Genomic DNA, 22,682 nt, shown 5'->3' on the forward strand with positions numbered 1-22,682 from the left:
TCTCAAGATCATCAGAAGAACAAGGGTTCGAGCAATTCTCATTGCTCCAGGCTGGCCAAGGAGGGCTTGGTATCCAGATCTTCAGGAGTTATTACTGGAAGATCCTCAGCCTCTTCTTCTTCGCGAGGACCTGCTTCAGCAGGGGCCGATTGTTTATCAAGACTTACCGCGGCTGTGTTTGACGGCATGGCTGTTGAGCGTCAGATACTAGACCGCAAGGGTATTCCCAATTAAGTCATTCCCATACTTATTCTGGCCAGGAAAGGGGTAACGTCCAAACATTACCATCGTATTTGGAGAAAATATGTATCTTGGTGTGAATCCAAGTCTCCTGCGGTGGAGTTTAAATTAGGATGTCTTCTCCTATTTCTACAGGCGGGTGTGGATGCTGGCTTGAGGTTAGGGTCTATCAAGGTCCAATTTTCGGCCTTGTCCATTTTCTTTCAGAAACAGTTGGCTTCCCTTCCTGAGGTCCAGACGTTCGTGAAGGGGGTTCTGCGCATCCAACCACCCTTTGTGCCCCCTGTGGCGCCATGGGATCTTAATGTGGTGTTGCAGTTCCTTAAATCGGACTGGCCTGAGCCTCTACAAAAGGTAGAGTTGAAGTTTCTCACTTGGAAAGTGGTCATGCTGTTGGCCTTGGCCTCAGGCAGACGAGTGTCTGAATTAGGGGCTCTGTCACACAAGAGTCCTTATTTGATTTTTCATGAAGATAGAGCTGAACTGCGGACGTGTCAGCATTTTCTTCCAAAGGTTGTGTCTCATTTACATATCAACCAACCTGTGGTGGTGCTAGTGGCTTCTGACACCTCAGCCGTTTCAAAAGTCCTTGGATGTCGTCAGAGCGTTAAGGACTTATGTTTCAAGAACAGCTCGGATAAGGAAAACAGAATCTTTGTTTGTCCTCTATGACCCCAACAAGATTGGGGGTCCTGCTTCTAGGCAGACTATTGCGCACTGGATTGGAGGTACCATTCAGCACGCTTATTCCACAGCAGGATTGCCGTTACCAAGTTCGGTAAAGGCCCACTCTACAAGGAAAGTGGGTTCTTCCCGGGCGGCTGCCCGGGGTGTCTCAGCGTTGCAAATTTGCTGAGCAGCTACCTGGTCAGGGGCAAACACGTTTGCTAAGTTTTACAGGTTTGACACCTTGGCTGCTGACGACCTTCAGTTTGATCAGTCAGTTCTACAGGAACATTAGCACTTTCCCGCCTGTACTGGGAGCTTTGGTACATCCCCATTACTAAAATGGATCCCAGCATCCTCTAGGATGTAAGAGAAAATAGGATTTTAATTACCTACCGGTAAATCCATTTCTCGTAGTCCGTAGAGGATGCTGGGCACCCGCCCAGTGCTCATTTTTCCTGCAGAATTACATATAGGGGTATATGCAATTCCGGACGAATTGCGCCTTTTTTCCGTCAGTTTAAAAATTCGACTGTACTCGACAGCCGCAGCCCTCCCGCCGGGACCATGAATTCACCATATGCAATACAAAACGCATTCGACACTCCCCTTGGCGAATAACGGACCAATCGTCGAGTAGTGGGCGTCCTGAATTAGACTTCCCGCCGTTTTCAGCTGCTGCGTGCTCAGCAGCCATTTTGTGCCATTTTGTGAACCTGCAGAGAGGTGTGAGGAGGTGCAGAGCCAGCAAATTGGTTGTTTGCTGTGGTATCGTTTGGACACCCAGCAGGCTTTAATCCAGGACAGACAGGAGGATACCTGTTACCCCGGAGGAGAGTAGTTTTTGGAGCTATTTCTACATTTTTAGGTAAGTACCACATGTGGGTCTGGTGTTGCATGTATGCGTTTGTGTAGTGGGGGTTGCCATGAGGTGTTTGGGGTATGTATATATATGTGTGCAGGTATGTGTATAGCTCCTGCTTGTATTGCTGCATTTTTTGGGGGAGTTTTGTGTTTTGGGGTAGTTTTTCACGTTTTTTTTTCTTCTTAAAATTACTTTTTGGGTCATGCTTTTGCATTGGTGTACCTCCAGCATGTGCAGGGATGTTTTTTGTCTTGTTTGGGGTGATTTTAGTGTGTGTCGGTATCAATGTGGTCGACATGTGATGTCGTTTGTTTGCTAAAACAGGTTTTTTTCCTCCTATTTTAGCACTGGTGTACCTCCAGAATGTGCAGGGATGCTTTATGGCTAGTTTGGGGTGATTTGGAGCAAGTTTGTGTCAGCCACGCGGTCGACATGTCATGTCGCTTGTTTGCCAAACATGTTTTTTCCCTCCTATTTTAGCACTGGTGTACCTCCAGAATGTGCAGGGAAGCTGTTTGGCTAGTTTGGGGTGACTGTCAGCCATTTTGTTTGTGTCAGTCAGCCATTTTGTGTTAGCACTGGTTGACCTCCATGCAGGGATGCTTGTACGGGGGTTTTGGCTTATTTGGCTTTTTTTTTTTCTATTCTTTTTTTTACATTTTTTGTATTTTTTTGTGTTTGGTCCTGCTTGAGAACTGGGGTCCCAGCAGCATGACGTGTGGTTGCATGTAATTGTGTAATGTGTGTTAAATTTGTAAAAATATATATATATTTTTTTTTCTTTATACAACAGAGATGACCAGGGACAAGCGGCCCCGATCCCCCCCTTCCCCCCACCCCTCAGAAGAACTTTCCCTGCATAGCAACGAGGAGTGGGAGCCGACCCAGGAGGAGAATACGACCGACCAGGCATGCAGTGACCAGCTGCGGTCGTCAAGGGACCAAATGGAGAAGTCAAAGAAAAAGCCTAGAAAGGTACTGACAACACCTGCAGACACAATAGCATCCAACTTGACACACCCTAGTTTGCGCACTGCCATGCACACCTACAGGTATCTTTGCGCACTACCAGGGATACTGACACTCACAGGTACATACCGATCTTAGTAAATGCATGTTTGTTTGTTTTTTAATCCCTAAAGGCAAGAAGCCAGCCAGAGGAGCAGTCGGAGGAGGAAGCCTCTGGTGAAGATGCAGGACCAAAGAAGCCGCGTGGACCCAGATACACTGAGGCGGAAAACTGTGCCCTAGTGGATGGCGTCGACAGGTCCTATGACGTTCTGTATGGACCAAGGGCACAGACCACAGCAGCTAAGACCAAGCTAAACATCTGGGATGCCATCGCGAGACAAGTCACTGCAGTATCTGGAAACCGCCGGAGCACCAGAAACTGCATGAAGCGGTACAGTGATTGCCGCAGACAGATCAAGAAGAAGATGGGGATTCAGCGCCGACATGAGACAGCTACGGGAGGTGGTCCGGCTCTCAATCTGAAGTGGCTACCCTGGGAGGAAGTTATTAAAAGGCGCATGAACCCTGCCATGGTCGAAGGAGTTCGCGGAGGTGTGGACTCTAGCCGTCCTGCTGGCTTTCCAGAGGAGGAAGAACCGCCCAGAAGACGGAAGACGGCGGGAGACAAGCAGTCCAAAAGGAGGCCTGATGGTAAGAATACATTCAGATGAGCTGTACTATAAAAAAAAATGTTTGTATTTGCTAATGTGTTTTTTTTTTCACAGACACGCCTGCCCAGAGGACATCACCTGCGCGCAGGACATCGGCAGCGCGCGGACCATCACCTGCGCAGCAGGCATCGGCAGCAGCGCGCGGACCATCACCTGTGCAGCAAGCATCATGAGCGCGCAGATCACCTGCGCGCCACACATCGTCATCGCACAGTAAGTCACCTGCGCGCCAGATGACGTCAGCGCGCAGACCATCACCTGCGCGCCAGACATCAGCGCGCAGAACGTCACCTGTGCGCCAGACACCATCGGCGACCACACCACCAGATGGGCGCCAAGCTACAGCTCCTGCGCACAGGCCATCACCAGATCGTCATCTCTCCAGGAGCTCTGGGACTGTGACCGAAGAGTCTCAACAAGACACTACCCTTGTGGACCCATCACCCGAACTGTTTGAGTCTACAGTGTTAACGGATGAGACTTTTCTTGGGTTTGAAGACAGCCGTGCAGAAGTATCCAGCCAGACCCTTGAAAAGTCTCCAGAATTGAGGACAAGTGAAGCTCCTGGAGCAGCGGCACCACCGGATGGAGAAGGTTTGTATTTTTTTTTTGGGGGGGGGGGATGGGAGGGGTACCATTTTTGTATAGTTTATTAACTTAAAAAAATTTTTCTTTTGCAAACAGAGGTGCCACGGACCAGTAGCGGACTTGCGTCGGGGATTGGTTCATTCTTCAGGCCGGATCTCCTACAGGATTCGTCAGAGGATGACGAGGTGGAAGTGCAGCAGCCTGCTGTTTCTACATCCCTGTGTGAGTAAATATCGAATTGTGAGCCTTCAAACAAATGTATGATGAATGTGTATAATAATTTCTAATTTTCTTTTCAGCTGCACAAATGCAATTGGTGGCAGACGTCCAGGAAGGGCAGGATCCCTCAAATGTTCAGAGGGTACACACCCTGGCAGCAGAGATGAATGTCAGCCAGGATAGTTTTCGGGTTGTCGTTGGAAGCAGACTGGACGCCATTGAGAGGACAATGGATAAGATGGCAAACGGTCTGCTTGAAATGCAGAAGGCTCATGCCGACAGCGTGGCCGAAATTCAAAAGACCAGACGAGAAGATCACAGGGAGACTATGGACATCCTTCAAGTTCTGGCCACATCCATCAACCGGCTGGTGGAGAACACAACATGCCTGGCACACAGCACTAACAACATGTCGGAGAGCCCACGACACTCGGCAGCCAGCCAACAGATCATCGCAACCACACTGCAGATGATGTACGATAAGCTCCCAGAACCAGCTCATCAACACGCTGGTGATCCACCACTTCCGCCATCACAAGCCACATGGACGCCTCCTTCCCTTCCTCCACCACAATCCTGGTATAGACGGTCACAGCTGTACCAAGGATATACAGGGATGTACCCCACCCACCAGATGCCTCCACCACCAACACCGGCCGCAACATCTACACCCGCACGGGAACCGAGGCCAAGTCAACCCACTACCCAGCCGCCCAGGACATCGACGCCCCATCAGGAGGAAGACGAGGATCCGGACAGACATCCTCCATGAGCCCGGTCGTATTGTTTTATTTACTGTTATGTTTTTCATGTATCCCTTTCTCCCACTCCCATTAGTTTTTTTTTTTTTTTCTTACTATTGTCTTATATGTGTTGGGCTCCCCCACCAGTGACCGGGTACTACCAAGGAGCTTTAGGTCTAGGCATACATGCGCGGGCATGTATTCGGGGGCGTGTGGTAACGGATGAAAGCTCCTTGTGGCTACATGTATGATGGGCCAAAGAGCTATTCTGATACCACTTTTTTACCCAAAAAAAACTTTTTGTATTGGTGTACTATAGGCTTTCACTGTTGTGTGAATTTACTATTCACTAGTGTTTGTTTTTGGCTTATTCATAGGATTGGGTGGAAAATTGAAGTGGACGGCATACGTTCGTGTTGTGCGTACCAAGGTGAGTAGAGCCATGTTTTAATGTATATATTCAAGAAACTTTGGACCGCCTGCCTTTGTGGAACCACACAGCCCAGCAATGGGTCATGCTGGGCTGTGTAGTTCCACAAGTGCAGGCGTGTCAAAGTGCTGAACACTGACACCACTATTCCACTTTGGACCGCCTGCCTTTGTGGAACCACACAGCCCAGCAATGGGTCATGCTGGGCTGTGTGGTTCCACAAGTGCAGGCGTGTCAAAGTGCTGAACACCGACACCACTATTCCACTTTGGACCGCCTGCCTTTGTGGAACCACACAGCCCAGCAATGGGTCATGCTGGGCTGTATGGTTCCACAAATGTTCTTGGGAAAGGAATGAACATGACATTAGTGTCTTTACTTAATATGCTTCTTTTTTTCCCCCCCACAGATATCTACACAAGAAAAGAATGTAAAGAAGAACAAACTATTTTTTTGTTTTATTACATTTCATTTTTTATTTCAAAAATAAAACACAATTTTTCTTCAATAAATTTTTAAAATGAGAAGTTTTCTGTGGTTTTATTTAAATTATTAGTAAATACAATGTTAAATATCAGATGCAGTGGAATTGTGTTAGGTCACCCATGGTACAAGCAGGGGAACTGTTGTGTCCCCCTTCATCCATGAGGATTCAAGCCACTTGGGAAAGATACTCCGCAAGACCTGTGGAAGAGAATAGTATGAGGTTCCAGCTATTGGTAAATAGTGTCCCCCTGGTACGGAAAAGACAAGGTACAAGCAACATGACACAAGCAGGTTACAGTGGCCCCAAATGCAACCCTCCGGCACTTGCGTAACTACACATCCAAACATTCCCTGACACACAGTGTAAGCATCAGGGCATGATTGGATGTGCAGTTTTGCAAATGCCGGAGGGCTGCACTTTGGACATGCAGGGGTGACTTGGACAGGAGGGAGTTTTGGGCAATACATCTCACCTGAGGGGGGTTGTCTGCTACATGGCGGAGGGTCAGGTCCACATCACCAGTAGGTCGCCCATGGTACATCAGGAGAAATGTTGTGTCTCTCCACATCCACGCCACTTGGGAAGGATACTCCGCAAGACCTGTGGAAGAGAATAGTATGAGGTTCCAGCTATTGGTAATAGTGTCCCCCTGGTACGGAAAAGACAAGGTACAAGCAACACGACACAAGCAGGTTACAGTGGCCCCAAATGCAAACCCTCCGGCACTTGCGTAACTCCAAACATTCCCTGACACACAGTGTAAGCATCAGGGCATGATTGGATGTGCAGTTTTGCAAATGCCGGAGGGCTGCACTTTGGACATGCAGGGGTGACTTGGACAGGAGGGAGTTTTGGGCAATACATCTCACCTGAGGGGGGTTGTCTGCTACATGGCGGAGGGTCAGGTCCACATCACAAGTAGGTCGCCCATGGTAGAGTTGGATAAACATGTCCAATATTTGCGGCAACCCAACAACAGGAGAAAACAGGGGGTAACAGGTCGTCAACAGGACGAAACTTTGAACACAGGCCTGGGAAGGTGCGTCAACAGGACGTAAAACTCTGAAATACATAAATAAAGATGTTTTTTTAGAATATTACAATCTCAGTTTACACGATAATACAAATGTTACAAGTATACTCGCAGGCAGTGGAAAAAAAAGCTTTGGATCAATGTCCGTCGGGAATCATCTCCTTCGTCCATACCCACCGGTAGAGCAGAAGAACGGTTCCCGCGTCGGAAAGCACTGCGACGAAGAGTCACCGGCAAACGGTTTGCGACACATGTTGTGTAAAATACAACATGTATTTACCATGCCGCAAACCTTTCCCGGTGAATACAAAAGAGCACCGCCGGAAGTGTCTAAACATCGAAACCGGCTTTTAAGGACACCGAAGGCACGTTCAATTATTTGCCTCGATGCCAGCCACCCGGCATATTTCCTGTTTCGAACTTCTCAAACAGCGATGACTGACTTATGATGAAGGAGTCGTGAGACGATCCAGGAAATCCCACAAAAATATTCAAAAATTTCATGTTGACATCACAGACCGCCTGTACATTCATGGAATGGAAATGTTTTCGGTTCCGAAAACATTCTTCCGAATTCCGTGGCGGTCTGATCTGCACATGGGTACAATCAATCGCGCCCAGAACATTGGAAAATTTGTATTTGGTAAAAAAGCCTAATTTGATCTCACGACATTCGCTGTCCGTCTCTGGAAATGTGATGAACTGGATCGTCAATTTGCGGAAAGCCATAATGACCTGGGTTATACAGCGCGACAGTGAAAAACCGCATGTTTGAGACAGTGTAGGCTGGAATGTGCCTGACGCCCAAAAATTTAACGTACCCAGCAGTTTCTGGAAACCGCTGAGTGCGCGATTGGTCCGTGCCCGAGGTTCCAGGTCGGCCTCCAACTGAGCGTACAGCGAATATATGTCGCGAGTCGATAAGCGATAATTTTGAATCACCTCGAACTCGCTGAGATCCTCCAGTTCACACCTAGTGTGATACTGGCGTGGACGTGGAAATGAAACCCGCAATACTGGCTCACCCAATGCAGACATTTGCTGACCTTGATCCTGATGTCCACCAACCCTTTCTTCCTCCATGCTTGCAGCCAGCATGAACATCACAATCTGGTCAGAAAAAGGCTCCATTATTGTAGTAAGTACAAAAATAGGATATAAATGTGTTTTAAAACGCAGGGATTGTCCAAAAAAAACGATTCCACAACAAAGCTGACTGTAAATGGCTCCTTCTCCCTGAAGTCTCAAAAAACCGGGAGTGAGGAGATAGGAGGGGCTTTGCAGAAGTGTATCCTGGGTAAAACTGTGGAATCATGGGTACATTTCCCTCAGCAGAGTGAAGAAAAAAAATCTTATTTTAAAAAATCAATTAAATAATACTTGAGTCAAAAAAGACAAACCAAGTAGATAATCCCTTCAAATATAAATAGATATGCTATTAGCAATAAAAAAAAAAAATCTTTTTTTTAAATTTTTTTATTAGATCCCGCCAGCAAAGTGAGGCGGACTGAAAATGACGGATTTGCTGTCGAAAAGCACTGTTGTAGAATAGTCATTCTTCAATTGAATATACTTTTGTCGAAAAGCCGCATTTTGACCATTGCAGACATGTCGAATTTTGAAAATGTCGATTTGCAAAAAGTCGAGTCTGAAACAGAAGATATTTTGTCGAAAAGTACTGTATTGCATTGACGAATCCAATTCGACATGTTTATTTTGACAAAAATGTCCCGTTTTTCGACTTTCGCGTCAATTCGACCGCAATTGCATATACCCCTTTATCTTTTCACACAAGTTCTCATGTGTTACGATGTTAACAGCTGTTGCGTTATGCATGCACGATAGCATGGGTTATGTTGAAAGCCATGTTAGGCGGCATGTTTTGTATGGTGTGAGCTGGTGTGAATCTCGCCACTAGTTTAATGTAAATTCTTCTCTCGAAGTTGTCCGTCTCCTCAGGCACAGTTCCTATACTGAGGTCTGAAGGAGGGGCATAGAGGGAGGAGCCAGTTCACACTGTTGAAAAGTCTTAAAGTGCCGAAGGCTCCTGCAGAACAGTCTATACCCCATGGTACTAAAATGGACCCCACGATCCTCTACGGACTACGAGAAAAGGATTTACCGTTCGGCAATTAAAATCCTATTTTTCAATTCCAGGCATTACCCTTTGGGTTAGCCACAGCCCCCAGAGTATTTACCAAGATCATGGTGGTTACAGCAGCTTATCTCCGCAAGCAGGGGATAAGGATTTTCCCATACCTCGACGATCTTTTAATCCTGGCACAATCCCAGGAATTGCTCGAGCCATCTCCAACAGACAATAACTTGTTTACAGAAACACGGATGGCTCATAAATTGGGCAAAGTCGTCTCTGATTCCGTCACAACGGATGATTCACTTGCGGGCTGTATTGGTTTCAAGTCTGCAGAAAATATTTTTACCTTTGGAAAAGATATCCAAGGTGCATTTAATGACTCAGGAATTGTTGCACAGTCAAACAATATCAATTCACGCAGCAATGCGAGTGATGGGGTTGATGGTGTCAACATTCGACATGGTGGAATATGCACAATTCCACTCAAGACCTCTGCAGCATCTGATTCTGGCCAGATGGAATGGAGTACATCAGACAATAAAGAAACAAATGATGGTACTTTCAGTAAAGGTAAAAAGGTCATTAGCCTGGTAGCTATAGACATCCCATCTAGACAAGAGGAGACCCCTTTGGATATCAGATTGGGAAATCATGACAATGGATGCCAGTCTTCAGGGCTGGGGAGCAGTGTCCGAAAGACTGTGGTTCCAAGGACAATGGACCACAGAAGAAAGTCGACGGCCAATAAACCTGTTAGAAATTCGGGCCATATACATGGCACTGATTCAGGCAAAGGACACTCTGCAAGGAAAACCAGTCCAGATCCGCTCGGACAATGCAATGGCAGTAGCGTACCTCAACCCTCAGGGAGGAACTCGCAGCCAAAGAGCAATGAAGGATGTAAGTCACATACTAAAGTGGGCAGAACTCCATCTTCCAGCATTGTCCGCAGTGTTCGTTCCAGGAGTCATAAACTGGGAAGCAGACTTTCTCAGTCGACACACCATTCGAGCAACCGAATGGGCTCTACACCCAGAAGTATTTCAGACTCTAGTAGACAAGTGGAGGTTGCCAGAGATAGATCTCATGGCGTCCCGTCTGAACAACAAAGTTCCGGCATATGGGTCAAGAACAAAGGACCCCGGAGCGACCCTTGTGGACGCACTGTCAGTGAAATGGGACTTTCATGTGGCATCTGTTTCCTCTGATCACCCTGTTACCCAGGGTGGTGAGGAAAATAAAGCAAGCAAAGGGTGCCGTGATTCTAATAGCTCGGGCTTGGCCCAGAAGGCATTGGTACATAGATCTACTGAGGATGTCGATGGATGCTCCAATTCTACTCCCTCAATGTCCAGATCTACTAATGCAGAGTCCTTGTTACCACAGGCATCTGGATCGGCTGTCTTTGACGGCGTGGCTGTTGAAACCTCTATCCTGAAGTCAAGAGGTTTTTCACAACAGGTAATTAAAACTATGCTCAGAGCAAGGAAACCCTCCTCAGCTCGCATTTATCACCGAATATGGCAAGCCTATATTCATTGGTGTAGTGAAAGAAGTATGGATCCAAAATCTTTCAGAGTATCCAGAATCTTAGATTTCCTTCAGGCAGGAATGGATAAGGGTTTGAAGGTGGTTTCCTTGAGAGTTCAAGTATCAGCATTGCGTACTTTTTTCCAGGGAATGCTGCGCATTCAACCACCTTTTGTTCCTCCTGCAGTACCTTAGGATTTAAGTCTGGTTCTCAAAGCCCTTCTAGGGGCTCCGTTTGAACCACTTAAGAAAGTGGATATTAAATGGTTGACAGCTAAAGTACTCTTTCTACTGACTGTGGAATCAGCTAGAAGAGTGTCAGATTTATGAGCGCTGTCATGTAAATCTCATTTTCTGATTTTTTTATCCAGATAAAGCAGTTCTCAGAACTAAGTCTGGTTATCTTCCGAAGGTGGTCTCGAAGTTTCACCTTAACAAAGAAATTGTAGTCCCGGCTTTTCAGGTATCGGGACTTTCTGCGGGAGAAGCGTCGCTGGACGTAGTCCGGGCATTAAGAATCTACGTAGATCGTACCAGTGCCATCAGAAAGACAGATTATCTCTTCATTCTCTACGGATTTCACAAGAGGGGATGGCCTGCTACTAAACAGATGCTAGCAAGATGGCTTTGAATGACGATTTCAGAAGCGTATTCTCAAGCTGATCTCCCTGTTCCGGCTAATGTCTCTGCTCACTCTACACGAAAGGTAGATCCTTCATGGGCAGCACAACATGGTGCTTCAGCAGAACAGATATGTAAGGCAACCACATGGTCTTCCATTAACACATTCATTAGACATTATGCCTTGGATACTTTTGCCTCTCATGACGCTAAATTCGGGCAAAAGGTTCTCCTGTCTAATCAGGAGCGTCCCCACCACTAAAAATTCTTTGGGAAGTCCCAATGTTATCCTGTGGATAACCTGTGGACCCTGCCGGAGAAATATACGTTATGGTAAGAACTTACCATTGATAACGGTATTTCTCCTATGTCCACAGGTTTCCACAGGGATCTCTCCCTGACGCACCTGATTTGAGAATCTTTATACTCGCTAACCTCTTCCCTCTTGCGTGGAAGGGTGTGCATGTGTGTTCTTCTCGCCTGAATAGGGTTCTACATAATGCTCCTGCCTAAATGCCATGGAAACAACTGATTTGACTGAGTCAGTGGGCGGGATTATATGGACGAGCCCGTTGTATCCTGGGAGGCCAGAAAGCTTGTGATCGTTTGGTGCCAATCCGCTGTCGCTCCATCATATCCCAATGTTATCCTGTGGAAACCTGTGGACATAGGAGAAATACCGTTATCAACAGTAAGATTCTTACCATAACGTATATTTTCATTTGAAGTATGTTTCTCTCCTGGACTTCGTTAAAACCCTTGATATATTTGAACGTTTAAATCATGTCCCCCCCTTTCCATTCTCTATTCCAAATGATACATATTGATATTTTGTAGTCTTTCTGGGTGTTTTGTGATGTAGGCCCTCAGTGATCAGGCTGAGCAAAAAAATTTGTGGGTCCTAGGGACCCCTCATTATAAAAAATTGTGATCCTACTCCACTGTTTCTGGGTCCCATCACACTTTATGAAGGGTGAGGGAAGGCAGCAGTTGGGACAGTGTGGGGGCCAGGTGGCAGCTTATAACAGTGCTGAGGTAGCATTTAGGATAGAGGGGTAAAGAGCAACTAGCAGTTGGGGCAGAAGCAGGAAGAAGTTGGAGTAGAGCTGGGAGTAGAAGGGGGCTGTAAAGGCAGGCAGCGATGGGGGTAGGGAGAAGGTAAGTTAAGACAGCAGTTGGAACAGTGTTGGGGCAGCTAGTGGCAGGCAGTGCTGGGAGTAGTTAGGGGTTAATTGTAGATATCAGCTGTGGCAGTACTGGGGGCAGGAAGTACTGGGGGTAGGAAAGATGCATGGCTAGATAGCAGGTGGGCAATAGTGGGCGCATGGAGGGGGTTTGGGGCTGGTAGTATTGGGGGTATAGAGGAGGCATGGTTAGATAGCTGGGGCGGTACAGGGTGGCAAGGAGAGGGTTAGGGGCAGGCAATACTGGGGGTAGGGATGCGGCTTGGGTAGATAGCAGCTGGGGCAATACTTGCGGGCAAGGAGGGGTTTAGGGGCAGAAGTACTGGTAGGGAGGGGGCATGGATACTGAGGGTAGGAAGGGGGCATGGTTACTGTGGGTAGGGGTTAGCTGGGGCAGTACTGGGAACAAGGAGGGGGTTAGGGACAGGAAGTACTGGAGGAAGGGAGAGGGCATGGGTAGATGCAGGGGGTAGCTGGGGCAGTACTGGGGGGGCAAGGAGGGGTTATGGGAAGTACTGGGAGTAGGGAATGGGCATATACTGGGGATAGGGGGCAAGGAGGGGGTTAGAGGCAGGAAGTACTGGGGGTAGGGTAAGGGTAGATGGCTGCTGGGGTAGCGAAGACACGACCTCTACACACGTGTGGCTGGCAGCGGGCGTATAGGACAGGACCCCTATAGTACTATACACATATTACTAGGTGCCGAGTGTGGGAAGTAAGGCTGAGGAAGTTGCCGCAGCTGTGTGTGGGCACTCTCCAATGATGGCATCCTGGTCAGCAGAGCTGCAGCCAAAGAGAGAATGCTGAAGCGCGGGGTGTTTAGGAGGGGTGACGGTCAGTATCTAGGAGGCGATGTCCGGTGTTCGTCAGATGCTCCTTTCGGGACTCATGAGACAGCCCCGCGCGACAGCTCAGCCGATCGCTCTGTCACAGGGAGAGGGTGAAGGATGAGGAAATACATTCCGCTGCTCAGGAGGTACGCTAGCTGTTGCGCGGGTTGTTACTGTGAGGCAGTGGGGTTAGGCCGCTCTGATGCGGCTGGCCACTGTCAGCGTATCAGGGCAGACAAGTGGAGCAGGTCACTGAAATCTTATTGGCTAACACAGAGCACGCAGGCATCACGCCTCCTGCAGGCCCCGCTTATTTTTAAAAACTGGGTCAATCGCTATAACGCGTATTTTGCGATCACTGGAGGGTTTTAAAGAGAGGGGGAGGAGCAAGAGAGGGAGGGGAGCGAGTTAGTGTGTCAGAGAGAGGAGTAAGAAAGAAAGCTTGTCAGGGAGAGACAGAGGGGCATTTAAGAGGGTGTCAGGGGGAGAAAGAGAGGAGCAAGATAGTTTCAGGGAGAGGTGCATGAAAGAGTGCTTCAGGCAGAGAAGCATGAGAGTGCCAGGGAGAGGGAGGCACATGAGAGTGTCAGGGAGAGGCACATCAGAGGAGCAAGACAGTGTGTCGGAGAGAGGCGCATGAGAGTGTCAGGGAGAGGGAGGCGCATGAGTGTCAGGGAGAGACACATGAGAGGAGCAAGACAGAATGTCAGGGAGAGAGATGGAGAGGAGCATGAGAGTGTCAGGGAGAGGGAGGTGCATGAGAGAGCATTAGGGAGAGATGGAGTGGCACGAGAGAGGAGCAAGTCAGAGTGTAAGGGAGAGGAGCATGAGTGTCAGGGAGAGGGAGGTGCATGAGAGAGAGCATTATACAATACCAACTACAGCAGCTCAGGCACAGGTCTCTGATGGGGGCAGGCAGTTCATTGCATTAAGCTCCACCCTCTAATTACCCGCAAATCGCAGCATGCACTGGGTGTACTAGGGGCAGTGCAGACTGGGCTAGGCTTGGTGCTTCCCCCCCTCCCTGGCTGCCTGCAGCGGAGACGGTGGTGGTTTCCAGCCAGAATAGTACTCAGATCCTCCTCCTCCTCTCACTCCCCGGCCAGAAGTGAATCGCACTGTATACTCAATAGGGTGGCTGGTCCCAATGGTGGATACAGCCATCCAGGAGGCACAAAGCGTCCAATCATGATGGGGGATGGAGAAGGGGAAAGGTACATTCCTCCGGCCGGACAGCATCTCCTCCTCCCTCAGCGATGGTCTGCGGTGCAGACACATGCCAGCGCACTATGAGTCAGGCTGACTCACTGTAGTACCTTGATATCTTGCATGCCGCCCGCGGGCACTTCATTGCGGCTAGTTCTGCCCCCGCCCCTTCTGTCGCGGGATCGGAGACTTCCGATCGCAGCAGGCAGCCAGAGCGGAGCCGGCGTCTGTTACACCACAAACCGCTGCTGTCACTGACTGCTGTGACAGCAGGATGATCCCGGTCATATGCGCACAGAGCATACGGTGAAGGGTGGCGGGGCGGGAGAACATAATCTCCATGATCTCCTCCCCTTCCAAGTTCGTCCCTCTGCTACTGTGAAGACGGAAACGGACTGACAGCGCTGCCGCTCAGAGCGCGTCCTGAGGGATCCTGCTTTTTTTTATTTTTGAGTCCCCACCATCAATTTTCGGGTAAAAAACACGCCATTACATGTTTTAGCAATCAATGGCCACGCACCATTTCAGTGCCCTTCTTTGTACAGTCTAAAATATATTAATGTCCTTCTGAAGATATGGCCTCCAGAATTGAACACAGTATTCTAGATGAGGCTGTACCAATGACCTATACAGTTCATTACTTTCTTTCTCCTGCCAATTCCTCTCCCTGTGCAACCAAGCATCTGACTAGCCTTCCTCATTGATTTGTTACATTGCTTACCTACTTTTAAGTCACCGGAAATAGTACCTTCTGGATCCCTTTCCTCCTCAGTAATTTCCAGCATTAATACTATATTCAGCCTTTGGATTTTTGAAACCCAAGTGCATTTAAGTGTAATTGCCAAGGATTTTTGAGACCCAAGTGCATTAAAGTGTAATTGCCATGGATTTTTGAGACCCAAGTGCATTAAAGTGTAATTGCCATGCGCTTGACCATTCCTCTCGTCTTCCTAGATCATCAATCATTTGTTTTACCTCTCCTAGTGTGTCTACCCTGTTGCATACCTTTGTGTCATCTGAAAAACAGCATACCTTCCCTTTAATACCATTTGCAATGTCACCAATAAAGATATTAAAAAGCACTGGTTCAAATACAGATCCCTGGGGTATTCCACTGGTAACATGTCCCTCCTGTGAATGCACTCCATTAACTACAACTCTGTTTTCGATCCTGCAACCAAGATTTTATCCATTCAACCATCTTGGTATCCAAGCCCATGTTTTCAAGTTTATTTAACAGGGCATATATGTAACTAAGACCTCTGGATATTTATTATATCGTTTTTCAAGTCATGTTACAGCTTGGTGTGCTGGGGGACACCGGGGGTTAACCACCATTCTCTTTCTTGCCTAGACTAACCTCTCCCTTTAATGCACCTGTAGCATACTTTCTAATTATTATGAGCAACTTACATTTTGTTCTTCTAGTACAGTGATGGCTAACCTTGACACTTCAGCTGTTGTTGAACTACACATCCCAGAATGCCCTGCTACTGTTTTGCTATTTGGCCTTGCTAATACTGATGTAGGGCATGCTGGGATGTGTAGTTCAACAACAGCTGGAGTGTCAAGGTTAGCCATCACTGTTCTAGTATGAGGGGGCAGAGATGGGACTAGTGTTTGGAGGGTATGTTGGTTCCAGTAGTGCCAGTTGGAGATCCTGGGTATCTTCAGGTAACTTAGCTCTCAATTTGGATACATTTGTTTAGATGCCATTATTATGTGGCATTATATTACCCAGAATGGTTGTTATTATTAGTACCTGGGGTGAGTCTGGGGTGCAGTCCCCCTTAGATTGGTGTGGCTGGGTTTCATCAGGGCAGCACACTAAGAGATCTAATTTAGCACTCCCTTAACTTTCATTAATCCTTTAGGTCTAAATTACACAATCACTAAATACAGTATATCAGCTTTTGTATATAGATTTTGCTTTCATTTTATTAACACATTACCTTCTGGCATGTGTGCTATCCTCAGGTGGCTGGCCTTTGCTGATTTGTAGGGTTCTGCACCCCAGGCTTACACCTAGTATTAGGGACTACCAGTCATCAGAGGAGCCATGTTGGGGCCTGATGGCTTATTTGCAAATATATGTATCTATGTGGAGATTTTATATATACAATATATATAAAAATATACGTTATGGTAAGAACTTGCCATTGATAACGTGATTTCTCTTATGTCCACAGGTATCCACAGGATAACATTGGGATATTGTCGAGCGACAGCGAAAATGGCACCAACACGGTCACGAGCTTTCTGGCCTCCCAGGATTTTAGGCAGGAACATTAGGTAGAGACCTGTACAGGCGATAAGAACACACATGCACACCCTTCCATACAAGAAGGAAGAGGTTTTAGCGATTGTCTAGATCCTCAAATCAGATGCGTCAGGGTGGGATCCCTGTGGATACCTGTGGACATAAGAGAAATCACGTTATCAACGGTAAGTTCTTACCATAACGTATATTTCTCTGGCTGAGTCCACAGGATTATCCACAGGATAACATTGGGATTCCCAAAGCCATTGCACAGAGGACCTTTCGCCCGAAGTCTGCGTCATGAGAGGCAAAAGTGTCCAAGGCATAATGTCTGATGAATGTGTTTATGGAAGACCATGTGGCTGCCCTACATATCTGTTCTGCTGAAGCGCCCTGCTGTGCTGCCCAAGAAGGACCTACCTTACGTGTAGAGTGTGCAGAGACATTAGCCGGAAAAGGGAGATCTGCATGAGAATAAGCTTCTGATATTACCATTCGGAGCCATCTCGCCAGCGTCTGTTTACTAGCAGGCCAACCTCTCCTATGGAATCTGTAGAGGATGAAGAGAGAATCTGTTTTCCTGATGGCACTAGTACGATCTATGTAGATTCTTAAAGCCCGGACCACGTCCAGCGACGCTTCTCCTGCAGATAGTCCCGATTTCTGAAAAGCTGGGACTACAATTTCTTCATTCAGGTGAAACTTTGATACCACCTTTGGAAGATAGCTAGATCTCGCTCTGAGAACTGCTCTGTCTGGAAAAAATCTTAGGAAAGGAGACTTACATGATAATGCTCCTAAATCTTACACTCTTCTGGCTGACGCCATTGCCAGTAAAAAAAGAACTTTAACCGTTAACCACTTAAGATCTGCTCTCTCAAGAGGTTCAAACAGAGGACCCTGGAGAAATTTAAGAACTAAATTCAAATCCCAGAGAGCTGCAGGAGGAACAAATGGAGGTTGAATATGTACTACTCCTTGGAAAAATGTACGTATATCCTGTAGGTCAGCAATCTTCTGCTGAAACCATACAGTCAACGCTGAGACTTGCACTCTCAAGGAAGCAACTTTCAACCCTTTATCCAATCCTGCCTGAAGGAAATCCAAAATCCTAGCTACTTTAAAAGATCTCGGATTGTAATTTTTTCCACTACACCAGTGAATATAGGCTTGCCATATTCTATGATACACACGAGCCGAAGAAGGCTTTCTTGCTCTAAGTATGGTTTGGATTACTTGTTTCGAAAATCCTTTAGCCTCTAAGATAGAGGTTTCAACAGCCACGCCGTCAAAGATAGGCGATCCAGATGACTGTGACAACAAGGACCCTGCATTAACAGATCTGGACGTTGAGGGAGCAGTATCGGTGCTTCCACGGACATTCTCAACAGATCTGTGTACCAATGCCTTCTTGGCCAAGCTGGAGCTATTAGACTGATTGCTCCTTTTGCCTGTTTTATCTTTGTCACTACTCTGGGTAACAGAGATATTGGAGGGAACAGATATGTCAGCTGAAACCTCCATTCTACTGACAGTGCGTCTATCAGGACCGCTCCTGGGTCCCTTGTTCTTGATCCGTACCTTGGAACTTTGTTGTTTAGACGAGACGCCATAAGGTCTATCTCTGGTAGACTCCATCTGTTCACCAGTGTCTGAAACACTTCTGGGTGTAGTGCCCATTTGGTTTCCTGAATGGTGTGCCGACTGAGAAAATCTGCTTCCCAATTTAGTACACCCGGGACAAATACTGCTGACAATGCCGGGAGATGGAGTTCTGCCCATCTTAGAATGGGAGTTACTTCCTCCATCAGACTCTTGCTGCGAGTTCCTCCTTGATGATTGAGGTATGCTACTGCCGTCGCATTGTCTGAGCGGATCTGGACTGGTCTTCCTTGTAGATTGTCCTTTGCCTGAACTAGAGCCAAGTAAACGGCCCTTATCTCCAACAGATTTATCGGCAGGCGACTTTCCCTTGCGGTCCACTTTCCTTGAAACCATAGGCTTCCGAGTACCGCCCCCCAGCCTTGCAGGTTGGCATCTGTTGTCAGGACTTGCCACTCTTTTATCCAAAAGGGTCTCCCCTTGTTTAAATGGTCTGTCTGTAGCCACCACACTAGAGATCTTTTTACCTTTACTGGAATCTTTATCATCTGTTTCTTTATCGTCTGATGATTTCTGTTCCATTCGGTCAGAATAAGGTGCTGCAATGGTCTGGAGTGGAATTGCGCATATTCCACCATGTTGAAGGTTGATACCATCAGACCCAACAGTCGCATTGCTGCATGGACTGACATTGTCTGGGCTTGCAACGCTTCCTGAACCATGACCTGCACCTTGACTATCTTTTTCTCTGGTAAGAGAACTCTCTGTAGGTCTGAATCCAATATGGCCCCCAAACGAACCATCCGCTGTGACGGATTCAGGGACGACTTCTCCCAATTTATGAGCTACCCGTGTCTCTGTAAACAAACTATCGTCTGTTGGAGATGGCTCAACAGTAAATCTTGCGACTGTGCTAAGATTAACAGGTCGTCGAGGTATGGGAATATTGTTATCCCCTGCTTGCGCAGACAAGCTGCCATAACCACCATGATCTTGGTAAACACCCTGGGTGCTGTAGCTAGCCCGAAAGGCAGAGCTTGGAACTGGAAATGTTCCTGGAGGATGGCAAACCTGAGGTAACACTGATGTGACAGTGCTATAGGCACATGTAGGTAAGCATCCCGTACATCCAGAGATACCATGTAGTCTCCCGGTTCCATAGCCAACATTGTAGAGCGTAACGTCTCCATGTGGAACTTCGGGATCTATATGTATTTGTTCAACATTTTCAGATTTAGAATTGGTCGATATGACCCATTTGGTTTCTGGATTAGAAATAGATTGGAGTAACACCCCTGTCCCTTTTGTGATGGAGGTACTGGGACAATCACACCTGACTGCAGTAATTTTTGGACTGCGTCTTGCAGGGCATTGGCCTTCGACTCTATACGAGACGGGCTGGTGCAAAAAAATCTTTGAGGAGGCTGCCTCCTGAATGGGAACCCATACCCCTGAGATACTACCTTCTGCACCCAGGCATCTGCTGTTGACTGTTGCCATATGTGTGCAAATTGAAGGAGTCAGCCCCCAACCCTGGAATCCTCCAGGCGTAGGCCCGTCTCTTCAGGCTGAGGGTTTCTGTTCAGGTTTGGAAGCTGGCTTTTTGTTTGCCCACTGCTTCCTACCCCTGGATTTAAACTGGGGTTGTTTAGGCTCCTCTTTAGCTTTTGCTTTGCCAGCGAAATGAGCGAAATTTTAAACCCTTGGACTTAGGGTTATAGGTAGCTGGAAATCTGACCTTTTTCGATTCAGCCTCTGATTCTAGGATATCCGATAAAGGTTTTCCAAATAATATATTACCCACAAAAGGCAATGCTTCCAATTCTTTCTTGGACTCCGCATCTGCCTTCCAGGTACGTAGCCAAATTGCTCGACGAGCGACTACTTTCAATTGCTGCTTCTTCCAAATACTGGGCAGATTGTCTTAAACGGCAAAAATGATCCCCTTGCTCCCCAGTAGGAGAAGGGATGCTGTTCTCTAGTTCCTCTATCCATTCGCCCATAGCCTTTGCTACCCAGGCCGAAGCCATAGCAGGTCTTACCACTGCTCCTACTAGAGAAAAAATATTTTTCAAAAGGCTCTCTACCCATTCTGTCTCGGACATCATTCAAAGAGGTAGATGACAGTGGTAAAGCAGATTTATGCACGAGTCGCAGAACATGTGCATCTACTTTTGGAGGAACTTCTCTCTTCGAACAAGCCCCAGCAGGAAATGGATAATAAGAATCCCATCTCTTAGGAATCTTATACTTTTTACTGGGTGCTGTCCAAGACTCATCCATCATTTCCGTCAACTCATCTGACGCTGGAAATTCAGCTTTCACTGATTTTGTTAGTTTAAATACAGGTGCTTTTGCTTTTAACGCCGTCTTGGCTGGCTCTTCCAAAGAAAGCACAGCCTTCACGGCATTAATAAGTTCAGCTACATCTTCTTAACTAAAGCTCTGCGACTGATCATACGGAGTTGATTCTATTGTTTCCTCATCATCATCCGATGTATCATCTTGTGTAGTCTGCCACACAGACGTATCTGTCTTAGTCTTACCTGCCCCTTGGTTGCTTGTAGAGGCTACTGGAACCAAACCATAGGAGGGGAGCTGCATGTATGAGTTCATAGTGTAACCTAACCCTTGAGGAGGTGCTACCGGAGCTAACCTGTCCGCTATTGAAGACAGAGTCTTTGTGAACATATTCCATGGTGGCTCTGTTGGTGGTTGAACCAACTCCTGTTTTTTACTTCGCTGAAAAGCGAAACAGTTTACACAGAAACCCTCATAAGTGACCAATTGATTCATATCAATTACCCCTGACTTACAAGACAAGCATGTTAGGGCTATAGGAGTGCTTGATAAATTCTCCTCATCACTTTTGCCGCTCACAGACATGGTATTAACCTTTTATCGACTACACAATTTGTGACTGAAGAACACCCTATATGTCAGTATATAGAGGTGAGATCAATCTGACCACAGTGCACCTGATTTGAGGGTCAGAACAGGACTGACATTACACAGAAAAGTCAGCACACATACTAGCAGTCAGTCACATGTTAAAGCATTAGACATTGTCATATGAGAATACAACCTCCATAATAACTTATACATAAGTAGGAAAATTGTACTTCTGTTTTAACTGGTTCTATTTTCAACATAACATGCAGAAAACACAGTAATATACAGGTCTCATATGCAATAGGTACTAAAAATTAACAATGCATACTAAGAAGTAGAGAGAATTTCTAGTACTGTATACCCTGCCTCCAGAGAGCCACACTTCCATATCCAAGCAAATACGCTCGTAAGACGCTGAGTGGATTCAGACGCTACTGGTGTACACTGCCGCTCTTGATAACTGATAACGGACACGGACGCTCACCAACGGACACGGACGCTGAGCGACTTCCACGTGTATGCAGACGCTAAGGGCCTGCGACTCGGTCTGGGCGGGTTTATATCCAGTGAACACAACCGCAGCGTCTAAGCTGCAACAGAGTACCCTCGTGGTAGCGTCTGAGCTGGAAGTGAGGTCATTTAGTTCATGAAACGAGAGACACGCGGGAACTGGCCATGAACTTGGAGGAGGGACGGCCAGGAGAGCGTCTGAAACCCCCTGTTGACTTAAACTCCCAGGATCGCGGCCTCTATCTAGTCCTGGCGCCTATGATCCCCGGAGCGTAGCGCTGTCACTCTCGAGATTCTCGGCGCATCAACACACTGTTTGTAGTCTCCACCAAATCAGTGTAGCTGTGTCCTGACCCCTCTAGTAAGAGGAAGTCCATAGACTCACCGTCTCCCCATGCTCCGGCCACAGCCTGGTTACGTCTGCTGGACCTGCTAGAACATCCGAAACAGACGCCTGTCGAGACAGCACTGATACCCGAAGGTAAGCGTTGTTGCGACCTGGTGGGGAGTTGTTGGAGCGACTCTTTCTAATATGCGTTTAAGACGCTGTTAAGATAAGTCGCTCTAAAAATATAGTAAGTCTATAAAAATAAAATAATAAAAGCTTTAGGCTGCTTTATTCACAGCAGCCCTGTGACCATGCGGCTTCCTGCCGCACCAAGCAAAAAACTGATCTGACTGAGTCAGTGGGCGGGACTATATAGTGGAGGCCCCAATGCATCCTGGGAGGCCAGAAAGCTTGTGACCGTGTTGGTGCCATTTTCGCTGTCGCTCGACAATATCCCAATGTTATCCTGTGGATAGTCATGTTACAGGTACAGCTTGGTGTGCTAGCGTATTTCTTGCTTAGACTAACCCCTCCCTTTCATGCACCTGTAGTGTATTTTCTAATTGATACATTGTGTTCTGCACTCCCTTTAATACAACTGTTTTCTATCCAGCAACCAAGACCTAATCCACTCAACCGTCTAAAGGTGTGTACACAGAGATAAATCTGTA

At 47.1% G+C, this 22,682-nt stretch overlaps 1 long non-coding RNA gene across 2 annotated transcripts in view; it reads right to left on the minus strand.

Moving 5' to 3' along the window:
• Window positions 1-5,972: 5,972 nt before the first annotated feature.
• The window catches only part of LOC135051100 (uncharacterized), a 69,007-nt gene continuing 52,297 nt past the window's right edge, over window positions 5,973-22,682 (minus strand). For both annotated transcript variants that reach the window (XR_010242035.1, XR_010242034.1), the window contains exons 2-4: window positions 6,790-6,982; window positions 6,393-6,520; window positions 5,973-6,117 (exon numbers count right to left, since the gene is read on the minus strand). This is a non-coding gene — a long non-coding RNA (uncharacterized LOC135051100). The remainder of the gene's footprint in view (window positions 6,118-6,392; window positions 6,521-6,789; window positions 6,983-22,682) is intronic.

The sequence above is a fragment of the Pseudophryne corroboree genome, chromosome 2 (assembly GCF_028390025.1).
Source record: "Pseudophryne corroboree isolate aPseCor3 chromosome 2, aPseCor3.hap2, whole genome shotgun sequence".
Taxonomy (NCBI): domain Eukaryota; kingdom Metazoa; phylum Chordata; class Amphibia; order Anura; family Myobatrachidae; genus Pseudophryne; species Pseudophryne corroboree.